General features: G+C 33.2%; 1 protein-coding gene across 2 annotated transcripts in view; it reads left to right on the top strand.

Moving 5' to 3' along the window:
• The first annotated feature begins 265 nt into the window (after nucleotides 1-265).
• LOC115888587 (probable sodium/potassium/calcium exchanger CG1090) overlaps nucleotides 266-6,190 on the top strand; it is a 53,153-nt gene continuing 47,228 nt past the window's right edge. The window contains exon 1 of one of the 2 annotated variants that reach the window (XM_030908352.1): nucleotides 266-375. The gene's annotated coding sequence lies outside the window, so the exon portion shown is untranslated. Of the gene's footprint in view, nucleotides 376-2,603; nucleotides 2,666-6,190 lie in introns of those variants that run through there. The other variant, XM_030908353.1, reaches the window with a different exon arrangement.

The following is a 6,190-nucleotide window of genomic DNA, read 5'->3' as shown; positions in this document are numbered from 1 at the left end:
ATTTAGGCAGATTTCAGTTTACTTGACTACTGACGCTGGATTCGGTAATTTCGATATCTGTGATTCACGTACACCTAACAAAAAATATTTTTCCCTTTTTCCTCACCTTATCAACGATGTTTATCAATTTCCATCGCTGCTCCTCGGCGACGTGAATCCTGATCTTTCCAAAACGCGCAGGATCGTCACATCCCCAGTCCAAAGCCGCACTACGCGTAGTCCGACTTTCCACGGGCGCCAGTTTTCATCCAAGAGGGAGGAAAACTCCATCCGTTTTCCTATCGCGGTTCCATAACATTTGGAGCGAGCGGCCGCGACATAAAGTGACATTTTCTTCACAGAAAATAAGCTAGAAGCAGTCGGAAAAACTAAACGGTGAGTGAAAGAGGTGGAAAAATAATGATTTATTGTTTTATCTATATCGGGGGAAGATTATAGTTTTCATTAAACAATGAAATTAGGTGTTTACTTCGTACGATTCAGGGAATTGATTTATTCTAATTCGGGTTTGGTTAAAATGCAGAATATTTTAGGGGAAAATACGAATGAGAATACAGTTGAATATTTTTAAAGTCTAAATTTATTCTAAAGGACTCCCACTAAATGTCAAAGGAGTACAGAATCTTTAACTCGAATTATTTTGGGGATGTTATTGAAAAAAACTTCCTAAATTAAAAGTCAGTCATGAATGGTATAAACATTTACTGTTTTCTTTTATTTTTTATAGAAACTGATGGAATATAACTTTGTATAATGTTTGCTTAGGCAATAATGCAATGCATATATGTATATTCAGAGAGGGAATCAACTGTCATTTCATCCAGCTTGGGCTATTTATAGTCTGTGTAGGTTTGTTTGTTGATTGAATCGAAGTTTTTAAGATGATTAAAAGAAAATATGAATTTTATATAATACATATCTTGTTTTTGATGAATTAAAAGTTTTCAGTTTTAGGTAGGCCAAAGAAAAAAATACACGAGCTTATTTTTTTGAGTCCTTAATTTTAATTAGTCGTCAAAAGTCTTGTAATGCTATTAATGAAGTAAACTCTTTAAATTTTCTTATTTATAATTAAATGAGTCTGATTATGAAGCATTTAGAAATTACATTGAATTTTTTATTTATTCTGGAACCTGACATAATTTGATCAAGTCTCTGCTTCATACACTGATTTGGTATTATCAGTAGTATCGAAAAATTTCACCTGGTTCAGTAATTCACATCTATGAAACCTTATTTCTTTTGAGTGCTTTGGCTCAAAGTACTCCAGATGATTATACTGTCTTAGAGTATTGTGGCTTTGATATAAAGTTTAGTTTTTTGATCAATAAACTACTGTTCTTTGTTCTTTTATATAATAAAGCTAGAGGAAGGAAAATTTCATTGGTTTTCCATATCGTATCGTGGTTCCATAACATTTGGAACGAGCAGCGCGACATAAAGTGACATTTTCTTCACAGAAATCAAGCTAGAAGCAGTCAGAAAACCTAAACGGTGAATGAAATTGATGGAAAAATAATGATTTATTGTTTTATCTATATAGGAGAAAGACTGTAGTTTCCATTAAACAATGAACAATGAACAATGTAACTAGGAGTTTACTTCGAATGATTCAGGGAATTGATTTATTCTAATTCGGGTATGGTTAAAATACAGAATATTTTAGGGGAATACGAATGAGAATACGGTTGAATATGTTTAAAGTCTAAATTTATACTAAAGGACTCTCACTAAATGTCAAAGGAGTACAGAATCTTTAACTCGAATTATTTTAGGAATGTTATTGAAAAAAACTTTTTAAAATGAAGGTCAGTCATGAATGGTATAAACATTTAGTGTTTCCTTTTAATTTTTATAGAAACTGATGAAATATAACTTTGTAAAATGTTCGCTTAAGCAATAATGCAATGCATACACAGTACGTCTGTCCGTTCTGTAGCTACGGGGTATCCGTGAGAGGGGAAACGATATTCTCTCGATGTTTTTCCTAAAAAAATAGAGGACGCGTCCCATCAATAAAAATTCAACAAATTTGCAAGTAGCCAATAAAATGAGTGGGCGGAGCGATTTGCGGTGACGCACTCGTCAAATCGACGTATAAAATATATTGCTGTTTATTTAAATGTTTTTTGTCCGCATTCCTTTCATAGACACAGATCCAGCAGATGTACTGTACATATGTCTATTCAGAGAGAGAATCACCTGTGTCATTTCATCCAGCTTGGGCTATTTATAGTCTGTGTAGGTTTGTTTGTTGATTGAATCGAAGTTCTTAAGATGATTAAAGGAAAATATTAATTTTATTAATTATATTTATATATTTTTTTTTATTAGTCTCCGTTTATCACACACTGATTTGGTATTATCACAAATATGGAAGTAATTTCACCTGGTTTAGTTATTCCCGTCTATGAAAAATTTCTTTTAAGCGCTTTAGCTCAAAGTGCTCCAGATAATTAAACTGTCTTAGAGTATTGTGGCTTTGATATGAAGTTTAGTTTTTTTGATGAATAAACTACTGTTCTTTCATATAACAAAGCTAAAGGAAGGAAAACTTCATCGGTTTTTCATATCGTGGTTCCATAACATTTGGAACGAGCAGCGCGACATAAAGTGACATTTTCTTCACAGAAAACAAGCTAGAAGCAGTCGGAAAACCTAAACGGTGAATGAAATTGATGGAAAAATAATGATATATTCTTTTATCCATAACAAGGGAAGGCTATAGTTTTTATTAAACAATGTAACTAGATGTTTACTTCATACGATTCAGGGAATTGATTTATTCTAATTCGGGTTTGGATTAAAATGCAGAATATTTTAGGGGAAAATACGGTTGAATATCTTTAAAGTCTAAATTTATACTAAAGGACTCTCACTAAATGTCAAAGGAGTACAGAATCTTTAACTCGAATTATTTTGGGGATGTTATTGAAAAAAGTTTTTTAAATTAAAGGTCAGTCATGAATGGTACAAACATTTAGTGTTTACTTTTGTTTAATTTTTGTAGAAACTGATGGAATATAACTTTGTATAATGTTTGTTTAGGCAATAATGCAATGTCGATATGTATATTCAGAGATAATCAAGTGTCATTTCATCCAGCTTGGGCTATTTATAGTCTGCGTAGGTTTGTTTGTTGATTGATTCGAAGTTCTTAAGATGATTAAAGTAAAATATGAATTTTATATAATACATATCTTGTTTTTGATGAATTAAAAGTTTTCAGTTTTAGGTAGGCCTAAGAAAAAAATACGCGAGCTTATTTTTTTGAGTCCTTAATTTTAATTAGTCGTCAAAAGTCTTCTAATGCTATTAATGAAGTAAACTGTTTAAATTTTCTTATTAATAATTAAATGAGTCTGATTATGAAGCATTTAGAAATTACATTTAATTTTTTATTTATTCTGGAACCTGACATAATTTGATCAAGTCTCCGTTTATCACACACTGATTTGGTATTATCACAAATATGGAAGTAATTTCACCTGGTTTAGTTATTCCCGTCTATGAAAAATTTCTTTTTATGCGCTTTGGCTCAAAGTGCTCCAGATAATTAAACTGTCTTAGAGTATTGTGGCTTTGCTATGAAGTTTAGTTTTTTTGATGAATAAACTACTGTTCTTTCATATAACAAAGCTAAAGGAAGGAAAACTTCATCGGTTTTTCCTATCGCGGTTCCATAACAAATTGGAACGAGCAGCGCGACATAAAGTGACATTTTCTTCACAGAAATCAAGCTAGAAGCAATCGGAAAAACTAAACGGTGAATGAAATTGATGGAAAAATAATGATATATTCTTTTATCCATAACAGGGGAAGGCTATAGTTTTCATTAAACAATGTAACTAGATGTTTACTTCGTACGATTCAGGGAATTGATTTTTTCTAATTCGGGTTTGGGTTAAAATGCAGAATATTTTAGGGGATAATACCAATGAGAATACTGTTGAACATCTTTGAAGTCTAAATTTATACTAAAGGACTCTCACTAAATGTCAAAGGAGTACAGAATCTTTAACTCGAATTATTTTGGGGATGTTATTGAAAAAAGTTTTTTAAATTAAAGGTCAGTCATGAATGGTACAAACATTTAGTGTTTCCGTTTATTTAATTTTTGTAGAAACTGATGGAATATAACTTTGTATAATGTTTGTTTAGGCAATACTGCAATGTCTATATGTATATTCAGAGAGAATCAAGTGTCATTTCATCCAGCTTGAGCTACTTATAGTCTGTGTAGGTTTGTTTGTTAAATGAATGGAAGTTCCTAAGATGATTAAAGAAAAATATGAATTTTATATAATATCGTGTTTTGAGGATTGAAATGTTTTCTTATAAGGTCAAAGAAATAGCTACTAACCAAACCAAACCAAAAACTTCTGATCTTATTCAAGTAAACGTGATCGTTTTTCTCTTTTTGAATTAATAAAGATGATTGCGAAGCTATAAACTATTCCAATGTTTTATTTTTACTTTTGGTGTAATAGTGTTTATCACTGGCTTAGTAATTTAGAAATATCAAAGTGTCATTTTATCTAGCTTCAGATATTTATAGTCTTTGAAGATATATTTCTTGCAGGAACCAAAGCACTCAAAACGATTAAACTGTCTTAGAAAATTAGTTTTGATATGAACTACGATTAAATACTAGTGTACAGGGTGTCCCATTTTCGTGTGTTTTACAGGGTATCTCGCTTATAGGTAGAGATACAAAGATGCGGTTTTCACGTCACTGTGCTACTTTTTTATGAAACTAAAGATGCTATACACAGATTTGTCCTAGCCCTCTTAGTTCCCACCATGTTCCCACCCTGATGAAGATGTAAACGAAACGTCGTTGCAGGGTGGAACCACAGATTAGGTATACTATATGTATACAGATAAAAATCTTATCCCTAATTCGTGGTACGAAAATTGTTTTTTATGACGATGTGTAAACGAGTAAAATTTCCTACGCGCAAAAATAAACTCGCGTAAAATAACAATAAACAGCGTAATAGAGAGATATCGCTAAACCGAATAGTGGACATGGACGTTAATAAGGCCAGGTGTTATTTCCTTTACGTGAGGTGGTTTAACTCTCTTCATTTATAGTTATGGGATCGGAAAGAATTCTGTTCGCGTCGCGTCCGCTATTTAAACTTAACCTGACTTTGAATTTAAAACTTTGAAATTGTTTTGTTTACTAGCTTTTTAAAACTAAAGGGCTAAAGTGCTTATTTCCAGTGATTTATTGCCAGTGGGTTTAGGGCAACAAGCAACAAATTCTCTTAGAAGGGCTAAGTCGTCATCTGCTGTAAACCTAAGCCTCTTTATAGGTTCTTTAATATTGGAAGAGGCTTAAATATCAAATTACCTAATAAAACTAAAGTAATAATTCAAAACAATTCAAACATAACCTAAATCAAAAGATCTCGCCGGTCGGCCCCGGTTGTCAAATACCCGCACATGCCCATTTAAGCAATTAGACGTTATTTAGAAATAGCTCTGGAAATAGCGCTTGATGTAATTGATCCGCAAATTACGTCAGGCGGTAAAGTTATTAGCGGGTGTTGCGTTAAAAATTGACTCGCGCATATCGTAACCATGATAAGGTACGCGTAATTACTGCATGACGCTATTCGGTTTTCCGATATCTCTCTAATAACTGTGCCGGTCAGGCGCTGTGCACAATTTTAGAGGCCAAAGTGGGCGTTCTATGTGCGCAAACTAGTAAACTAACTAGTGCCCGATTCCGAAAATTGGAACCACGAAAAACAATAAAGAAAAAACAAAGTTTATAATCTGTATAATCTGTGGTAGAACCGTGTGCACCGTGTAACACTACTTACTACCCACCAAATTTGGTCGTGATCGGGCGACATCAACTTTTGACGTTTTTTACGTCAAAACTAAGTGTCACGTCAAGCATACACGGTCAAGTTGGTCTTGGTCCAATCTATCGACATACCAAATTTCATTTATATCGGACGACTTTTTGATTTGATTCATTGATGATAGGGTTTCGTAGTGCACGAAACGTCGTCAAAATATCATGAAAAAACTCTTTTAGCCCCATCTACATTCCGAATTTCAGCCCCCTAGCTCACATAGGACCCGAGTTACGATGCTCCATCGTAATTTGCGATTGTTACCACTTTTCCTGACGCTGGCTCGTGTGTCACGGCCTTGAATTTTTACCCCCAAC

The sequence above is a fragment of the Sitophilus oryzae genome, unplaced genomic scaffold (assembly GCF_002938485.1).
Source record: "Sitophilus oryzae breed Bouriz unplaced genomic scaffold, Soryzae_2.0 scaffold_801_pilon_pilon, whole genome shotgun sequence".
NCBI lineage: Eukaryota > Metazoa > Arthropoda > Insecta > Coleoptera > Curculionidae > Sitophilus > Sitophilus oryzae.
This window is presented reverse-complemented; position numbering and strand designations above follow the sequence as displayed.